The 10,124-nt window shown below is 35.7% G+C and overlaps 1 long non-coding RNA gene across 1 annotated transcript in view; it reads left to right on the forward strand.

The window, feature by feature from the left end:
- The window catches only part of LOC116083548, a 19,183-nt gene extending 18,043 nt beyond the window's left edge, over positions 1 to 1,140 (forward strand). Inside the window, exon 3 of the long non-coding RNA XR_004115770.1 lies at positions 788 to 1,140. This is a non-coding gene — a long non-coding RNA (uncharacterized LOC116083548). The remainder of the gene's footprint in view (positions 1 to 787) is intronic.
- Positions 1,141 to 10,124: the final 8,984 nt, after the last annotated feature.

Below are 10,124 nucleotides of genomic sequence, written 5' to 3' on the forward strand. Positions count from 1 at the left end.
CTGGGCATTTCTTGCTCTCTCTCTTCTCCCTCCCTCTCTTGGAAACTCAGGTTCCCTCTGCACAGACTCCTTGGCTCCACCTCTGCTTTATGTCTGTCCAAAATGTTCTACCCTCTGCTCTACCCCCAGACCTCAGTGCTTTCTCTGAGCTCTAAGCTATTCCTCCTACTGACCAGCTAATCCTTGCTCTCACACTGCCTAACAGGCTGCAGCTTTGGCTAACAGCCTGTCACTCAGTGCTTTAAACTTTTCTTCAAGGTTAAACTTCACTTCCTGATTTTCAAGGAAAAGCAAACGGGGAACACAAAGCCTGCTTGCAGGACACATACCCCACCCATCTAAGCCTGCCAAAACTGCTGCACTGGAGGGTTTGCTCACTTGCACCCCCTATAAGAATAACTAAATTTTGCTTTTCAACCCAAAATTTTCTTGCTTCTCCATTTAAACGTTTATTTTTCTCCCTAACAATCAGCGATGTATGTCCAAAAAGTTTTCAACGTGCTTAAGATTTCTTAAGTCACCTAATCTACTTCCACAGGTCAAATCAACTATGCTGACTACCATCATTCAATCCTCAGTTAACAGATTTCCTTTCACAGACAAACTGTTACTGCCTATCCCAGAGACATAATTTTCTTCCTCAGCCACATGAGGCAGACTTTAAAGATTCCTTCCAGGACTAAATCCCTCACAAACCCTTGCTTTCTATCCATACTGTGCTTCCAAACAAACCATTACAGACATTCTTTTGCTAGGGTCCTGATCTTTTGTCATAATTATTCTACAGGTTTACACCCATGAAGGAGGACAGTGTCTGCAGCTACGGATCCACCAGAGACAACGCAGTCTCCTGGGGCCCTGCAGACAACAAGAGCAGCCTTCCTCCAGATAACTCATCTGACTGAAGACTCCCTAGACACACGCTGAACCCCACAGAGGACAGACAACAGAGCTGGGCCTTCCAGCTACAGATGAAATCTCTTGCCAAAGCTAAATGGCTGCTTAACTTGAGAGAAGTTATGTGATAGTAAGGAAAACATAATGTATATCTAGAATTAATTAACTGCTGTTCAAAACTGATGTTTCTACCCTCAAACTGTATTATCCCTGGAACAATTGATTCTATAATCTCTTGCCTTGCCTACAATCCTCAACCTCTGGCTTAATTGTGTTACTCCTCTGTCCTATATGATTTCTTCTCATATTTCCACCCAACCCAAAAATTTCACCACAAATGACACAATCACTCCAGGGCCCTTATACTTATCCCAACATAGTTGACAGTTATAGATAGTTATTCTAATGGCACCTCTCTCTTAAAAAAACAAAAAGAGGGAATTGTGGGGCAGTGTGGGGCAGTGGTCTGTTCAGGTAATTTAGGCTCAGTCGAGTAATTGGCCTTGAGCCCTAGAGCTTCAGTGGGCAGTTTTCTGCTTGCCGGGGATGGAAGAGGCTCAGCTATAAGTCCTGAGTCTTTGGCTCCTGTTGCAGTCACAACCCCTCACAGATGGCCCTGCAGGAGATGTTTGCTATCTCAGGCAGACAATGCCCCAAGCTCTCAGCATTCTAGCTGGGCCGTACCCCCAGTCACCTGACCACAGCGAGGCATGCTACCCCCAAAGAGAGCCACGCCTCACAGAATAAAAGAGGCTGTTTGTCCCCTCCTCCTTTCTCTGGCTCTTTGTCCCTCTCTTACTTCTTTTCTTCCTCTCTTGATCTTCTTCTCTTGCCTTCTTACTCTCTTTCCTGTTCTTTGTTCTCTTGCCTTCTTGCTCTCTTGCTTTCTTCCTCTCCTTTCTCTCTTTCTCCTTCTTCTCCTCACCTTCCTCTCCTTTTCCTCTCTCTACTTGACTGGTCTATTTTCTCTTTCCTATAATAAAAAATCTCATTTATACATTGCCTCCTTTTTGACTAATGCACTCCAGCGGAAAGCCTCAGCAGCGGGGAGAAAAGGAGCTCCAGGATGCAGCAGGCCCCACCCCAGTACAACACAAGTGTTTGCTTCGTCCAGTGGTAGGACAGTGACCAACCCAGGACTGCTTTGACGGAAAATTGTAGACATAAGCTTTAAACTTAATGGCAAAAAAAATTACATTATAATTATTTCTGGCAAAGGAGTTAGTTGCCAATTCAGTATATTTTTCACAGACTGCTTTCTACTGAAATGGAACAATTTTAGTCTCAAAGAATATCTAAATGCCTTGATAATTGATTCTTAGTTTCTACATAACTGGACACAAATATAGCAAGAACTGCTTTTGAATATATAGTTATTCTTTCCTGTGTCATTACAAATGAATGTACCTGATAATAAAACTATGCAGGCAAAGAAAACAAGGTGTGAGGAAGTCAAGTCCCTGGAATAGGATTTACAGACAGTTGTGAGCTGCCATGTGGGTGCTGGGAATTAAACCCTGGTCCTCTGGAAGAGCAGCCAGTGCTCTTAAATGCTGATCTATCTCTCCAGCCTAACTCCTCCTGTTTTATAAATTAGATTATTTACTTTACATCCTGAGCACAGTTTATCCTCTCTCCTCTCATCCCAATCCTTGCTCTCCACCTTCCCGCCCCTGAATCCACTCCTCTGTTTACCTTAATAAAAGAGGAAGCCTCCATGTATATCAACTCAACCTTGGCATATCAAGTTGCAGTAAGAATCTATTGAGATTAGAAGAGGCAGCCCAGTTACAGGGACTGGGCCCCAAATGAAGGCAACAAAAGCAGAGACAGCCCCTGCTACCTCTTTTAGGAATTCCACATGAAGATCAAGCAGCACAACATTTACATATGTACAGAGGTCCTATGGCAGTCCCATGCATGTTGGCAGTTCTGTTTCTGTGGTCCCTTATGAGCCCAGTTTAGTTGATTCTGTAGGTTTTCTTTTCATCTCTTTGACTGCTCTAGCTCCTACAATCATTGCTAGCCCTCTTCTACCTAAGATCTGCCTAATATTTGACTATGGGGTCTCTACATCTTCTTCCATCATTTGCAGGGTGAAGACTTTCTGATGACAGTTATGTAAGGCTCCTGTTTGGAAATACAGCAGATTATCATTAACAGTGTAAGGGTGGCCTCTCATGACATGGCTCAAGCTAAATCAATCAATGGTTAGCTGCCAGAGTTCTTGTCTGGTGAGTTCAGTAACCCAGAACAGAGAAGTGCAATCAGCAAAAAGGAGTATTCTCACCACTTTTTGTCATTCATGCAAGTAGCCCTGAATAGCTTGAGCTGTCTTTATTTATACAGAATTTCAGAATATTCAAACACATACCACTTACATTTGTTCTTAATCATTGCCCAAGAATTTCAACAAGTACTTATTAAAATTCATTTTAAGTTCCCCTTATTTCATTGTAGACAGTGGTTAACTTTTCCCCACATCTAAGCAGTATAGGATTAAAGTCCAAATGATTGTCATAGCTAACTACACCTGAATATTGCAAGCCAAAATGATTTAAGTACTGTATTAAAAGCCAAATGATTATATCTGCCCAGGCACTCTAATTTGTTCACAGTCTGGCAGGAGACATGAAGTTTCAAAGTAAAAAGCAATTAGAATCCAAAGTGATATTTGTAAATGGCCTATTTGGGGAGGTAAAGTTATATAACAGTGTTGGAAACAGGAGAAAATTTTTTTCATTTCCTTTTTTTTTAACTATATAATGTTTCTCAAGTGTACTTTGTGCTACTGAACTTCCAAAGTGTACCTTTTATTTTCACTATGCTTCAAATAAATAGGAAAAAAGTTATTAAAAAAAAAGAATCCAGGGGCTGGAGAGATGGCGGAAAAGTTAAGAGCGCTGACTACTCTTCTGAATGTTCTGAGTTCAAATCCCAGCAACCACATGGTGGCTCACAACCATCCATAATGAGATCTGTTGTCCTCTTCTGGAGTGTCTGAGGACAGCTACAGTGTACTTACATATAATTAAAAAAAAAAAAAAGAATCCAAACAAACTTTCAATAGGAATATAACTAATTCAATATGATCACAATATATTGTAAGTTGTCTTTATGCTATAATCTGTCTTAATTATATAGTATGGTCCTGCTTTATACAACTTTTCTATAAAGAGCAGAAACTAAACAACACTTTTCCATCAACTCGTACTCTTTCTATCTTTTGTATAACTCCTTACCTAAGGCAAAGATGAATCTATCAAACTTATGTTCTCTTAAGAGCATAGCAATTTTCACATTCTAAGAATAAACTAATTTGTCCTCAGAAAGAACTCTTTACTATTGACTTTTAGACTCTATCTCTATAGGCCTTATCTTCTCTATGTAAGCTTTGAACATTCCCTCTCTTCAATGTATTGGTATGTTGTAGTCCTCAGAAGTAGTTGACAGTTCTGAGCCCCTTCCCTTTTCTTCATCTATCCCTATAAATTTTGAGACCATCCAATGAGAGATCTTCTTTAAAGGAATTAGTTATGCATATCTTTATTTCACCTTTTGAATTATCAGAATTCATGACTCCCTCTCCAAAGGGCTCCACCTCCAAAAAATTGACACAGTTGCTCTGATTATCATTCCCACTGGCCTTTACAAATGGGAGAAAAAGTCCAATGGGCCTCGCTTCACAGAGGCAATTCACAGAACATTCATGCACCTTTCCCTGGAGAGACAACATGGCTCTTGCCAGTTGGACATTACCTCAATTTCTGCTCTAGCTATACCCATGTATATCTTGTAAGCAGGAAAAATAAATGTAGGTCAAAGATTTTATGGCTGGGTTGTTGTCCCCATTCCTCAGTTGGATTCTTGCCTAGTTACAGGAAATTGCCAGTTCAAGCTCCATATCCTCCACTACTAGTACTATCAGCTACTGTCATAGTCATATATTCCTGAGAGTTTCCACTGTCCTAAATTTATAGCTCATCCCAGAGATGCACCACTGGTTCCATTTGTCTTTCACAGCACTCTCTCCCTCTGTTCTCCCACAACAGGATAATGGCTCAAACCCCACTCTACTGTCCCAGCCATGTACCTGCCCTGATCCACCCACAAAGTCTATTCTATTTCTACTCCTCAGTGAAACTCATGCATTACCATTGAGCCCTACTTGTTACTTAGCTTCAGTGGGTTTGTGGATTATAGTATGTTTATCCATTACTTTATAGCTAACATTCATCTGTAAGTGAAGATACACCAATTTGTTTTTCTGGGTTTGTGTTACCTACACAAGATGATATTTTCTAGTTACATCCATTTGTTTGCAGAATTCATGATGTCATTGATTTTAATAGCTGAGTAAACTTCATTGTGTAAATACACATTTTCTTTATCCATTCATTAGTTTAGGGACAGTTAGTTTGTTTCTAGTTTCTGTGTACTAAGAATAAACCTGCTATGAACATAGCTGAGCAAGTATTCTTGTGGTATAGTAGAGCATCTTTTGAATATTTGCCCAGGCGTTGTATGGCTATTTTTTTATTTTGGTTGTTTTGTTTTTTTGTTTTTTGTTTGTTTTTGTAAAACAGCCAGGTTTACTTTCAAAGTGGCTGTATATGGGTGACCTCCCACCAGCAATGGAGGGGTGTTCCCCTTGCTCCACATTACTTGCCAGAAGGTACTGTTACATGAGTTGTTGATTTTAGTCATATGTACAAGTATGAAATGGAATGTTATAGTAATTTTGATTTACACTATCTTAATGGCAAAGCATGTTGAGGAATTCTTTAAATACCTCACAACCATTGCAGGTCCCTCTGTTGAGAATTCTCTGTGTAGAGCTGTAGCCCATTTTTTTTAAAAATTGTGTTGTTGGTTATTGATGTCTACATTCTTGAGTACTTTATACATTTTGGATATCAGCCCTCTGTTGGATATGAGGGTTAGTGAGGAATTTTTTTCCTATTCTACAGGCTGCCATTTCATCCTATTGATGTTGTCCTTTGACTTTCAGGAAATTTTCTGTCTCATAAGGTCCCATTTACTAATTGTTGGTTTTAGTTCTATTCAGAAAGTTGTTTTCTATGGTGATGCCTTCAAGGCTATTCCCCATCTTCTTTTTCATAAGGTTAGTATATCTGATTTTGTGTTCAGATCTTTCATTTGTTCTTGAGTTTTATACAGGGTCATATATATTATATAAATATATAATATGTATATATATGCATATATATATATATATTTATGTATGTAATATATACATTTGTATTCTTCTCCAAGCATTTAGAACAGAACCATTTGTTGAAGATGCTTTCTTTTTCCACTGTATAGTTTTGGCTTTTTGTCAAAATAGGTATGTGGATTGACTTCTGGGTCTTCAGTTTGATTCAGTTGATCAATTTATCTGTTTTTATGCCAATACCATGTAAGGTTTTCTACTATTTCTCTGTAATACAGCTTAAAATCATGGATGGTGATAAACACCCTGAAATTCCTTTATGGTTTAAGATTGATTTAATAGAAGGTTTAATTTGATGTTGGCTATCAGTTTATTGTACATTGACTTTATTTTGTTGAGGTTTGTGGATCACTTTGAGAGTTGAAAAGGGAGTTGAATTTTATCAAATGATTTTTCAGCATCTAATATTATGAATACATGTTTTTCTTTCAGTTTATATACATGATAGATTACATTGATATATTTTCATATGTTGGATCTTTTATATATCTCTGGGATGAAATCTACTTGATTATGGTGGGGGATATTTTGGTGTGATCTTCCATTCAGTTTTCTTATATTTTATTGAGTATTTTTACAATAATTCATGAGGAAACTTAGTCTATAATTCTCTTTCTTTTTTGAATCTTTGTGTGGCTTAGATATCAGATTAACTGGTCTCATAAAAAGAATTTGGCAATATTCTTTTTATGTCTCTTTCTGGAATAATTTGAAGAGTACTGATATTAGCTTTTCTTTGAATGTCTTGTAGAATTCTGCACTACAGACCTTTTTCCTGCCTTATGTTATTTTTGTTATTTATTTATTATTTGTTTGTTTTATTTCAATCAGAAGGGATTTTTAATAACTGCTTCTATTTCCTTAGGTGTTGTAGTTCTATTTGTATTGTTTAATCATGATTTAATTATGATAATAGTGTCAATCAAGAAAATTGTCCATTTTCTTTTAGTTTTCCAATTTTGGAGAGTAAAAGTTGTAGTAATATCTAAATTTTCTTTGGCTCTCCATGTTGTCTGTTGTTTAGTTCCCCTATTTATTTATGATCTTGTTAATTTGAAAAGTGTCTCTCTGCCTTTTAATTCATTTGACTAAGTAAAGGTATGTCTAGCTTGTTTTTGCCAAAGAAGCAACTTCTTTTTCTTGATTCTTGTTATTGTTCTCTTTGAATTTAGTTTACTGACTATATACTTTAATTATGTCCTGCCAGGTACTTTTTGTGTTTGCCTTTTTTCTGTTTTGTTTTGTTATTCTGTTTTGCTTTGCTTTGTTTTTGCATTTGTAATAGACCTTTCACATGTGTTTTTATGTAGCTAAAATGAGATCTCACTAATTTCTCTGAATATACGTAGTCCTCTGAACTCACCTGCTTTTATTGTGTCCCATAATTTTGTGAAGCTGGGGATTTATTTTCATTGAAGTCTAGAAAGTCTTTAATGTCATTTTTTTTATTTCTTCCTCTACTCAGTGGTTACTGAGTAGAGATGTTCAGTTTTCATATGTTTTGAGGCTATGTGTTGTATCTATTGTTGTTGAAGTCAGGCTTTAATCCAGGATATAGACATAGGTATGATAAGATGAAGATTGTTATTTCAACTTAATACTTTCTTTGTGACCAAAATATATGCTCAATTTTGGAGAATGTGCTGTGAGGTACTGAGAAAATACATCTTTTGTATTTTGGTGAAACATATATCTGTAGATATATGTTAGTTCTAATATTTCTCTGTATACTTTCTGTCTGAACTACCTATCCATTGGTGAGAACAGTGTGCTGAAGTATTACAATATTAATGTGTGAAGGTTTGATGTGTGATTTAAGCTGTATTAATGTTTCTTTTATAAATGTGGTTGCTCTTGCATAGATATTCAGATAGTCCCACTTTCAGCTTTTAATATTATTCTTCCTTCTGTACATTTAGTATTTGATTATTATGTGGTGAGAGGATTTTCTTTTGTGGTCCAATTTATTTGGTGTTCTGGAAGCTTCTTATACATTTATAGGATACTTGTTTGTTGAGGGACATTTTCTTCTGTGATTTTGCTGAAAATATTTTCTATCTTTGAGCAAAAAATCTACTATTTATTTCTATTACTCTTATTCTTAAGTTTGGTCTTTTCATAGTGTACAAGAAATGTAGGATTTTTTTTTTAATCAGGAACTTTTTGTATTTAGCATTTCCTTTGATGGATTTATCAATTTCTTCTATGGTATATTCTATGCTTGAGATACTCTATTACATATCTTGAATTCTGTTGGTATTTACATCAATGTTCCTGTTTGCTTACCTGGATTTTCTACCTTCAGGATTGCCTCAGTTGTGTTTTCTTTATTCCTACCATTTCCATTTCCATGTTGTGAGTCTTTTTTATTAATTTCTTTCATGTTTGATTATATTTTTCTGTATTTCTTTAAGGAGTTTATTCTTTTCTCTATACATACCTCTATTATCTTCATAAGAGTGTATTTAAGATCATCTTCTACTTTTTCAGCTATTTTGGAGTATCCAGGGCTTTCTCAATAGGATAACTGGGCTCTAGAAGTACAATATCCCCCTGGATGTTTTTGGTTATATTCTTAACCTGGCTTCTATTCATCTGGGTTTTGGGGTTATTATATATTTAGATGCTTATTTATGAGCTTATCTCTGTTAGATGGTTGGTATTTGGACTTTGTTTCCCTTTAGTTTCTGCTTCCCCTTTGGTCTTCTAGCCTGAGCTCCTGGGATTCTACATGTCTTATAGGATATCTCAAATGGTGTTATTTTAGCATTATACAACCTCTAGGGTTTTGGGTGTCAACATTGCCTCCGGGTTCCCTAGAACTGGTGTGGCCTCCAGGAAATCAGGCTGAATTATGGACCAGAAAACAATATCCATGGGATGCGGTGAAGTTCATGGCCCTTGGGTAGATTTATGGGGAGTTGGCAGACATAGGGCATGGAGCAGGCCCTTACCTGGGATCCCACAAGCCTGTAATGCAAGTGTAGCCTCCAGGAAAGCAGGCTCTTTCCTCTTTTTAAAACTAGAATTTTAATAACCTACTTCCTTCTAATGTTATGATTTGTTGATGTAATTTAGTTTAGTTATTTAGTTTATCCAGTTGAATTTGTTGATACCAAAACCAATGAAATCTATCCAAGCTTAAAATATAAAGTATGTATTAGGTAAGAATAAAATAAATAAGTCAGTATAACTTGAAAAACCTATTGTATTTTTAGAATTACTATTAAATTGAGCTCATTCTCATTCAGAAGATACAATGGTTAATATAAGACATATACATATGAATTATTTATAATTATGTTTGATGAATTAATCTTTCTTTAAAATTTTAAAATGTGAAAAATGATAGTAGATATATCAAATATAAATTTATTTTCCTATATGAAACAAAGATGTTTTGCCTATTATTTCTAAATTTATGATTACATTTGCATATATTTCCCATAAGTCAAAATATATGAATTTTTAATTACATGGACATGCTATCAAAAAATTAGATGTTTCATCTAAGTCTAGCATGATTTTGTTAGGAAATATAATTATGAAACTTAATTATATGATTGTAACACACTTAACAGAACTTTGTTATACTTTTCTATGTAAGATATTAAAAATCATAATTAAATATAGAACAAGGTTATATATTGGGAATGAGGCCTTCTCTGATCAGATGTTGATTTTGTATGAAATCAATTATATTACTATATATATTTTCTTAATTTCTTGTATGTGTTAAAATACAAACTGAAAAGATAGCATCTCTAAAATCTCCTTACATTTAATTCTTTTCAACAACAGGAAAAAAATATCTAAACAATAAAAAGGAGAGCTCTGAAACAGATTATAGCACTCTAGTCTTTGTATCTGGAAATATTCATAATTCTCATATTTAGAAGATCATGACAGGTAGTGTGTCTCTTTTGTAATTGATTCAATCATCATCACTTAATATTTATATGCAATTAAGAGTGAAAATTGACATGTGTGA

The sequence above is a fragment of the Mastomys coucha genome, unplaced genomic scaffold (genome assembly GCF_008632895.1).
Source record: "Mastomys coucha isolate ucsf_1 unplaced genomic scaffold, UCSF_Mcou_1 pScaffold8, whole genome shotgun sequence".
Classification (NCBI taxonomy): domain Eukaryota; kingdom Metazoa; phylum Chordata; class Mammalia; order Rodentia; family Muridae; genus Mastomys; species Mastomys coucha.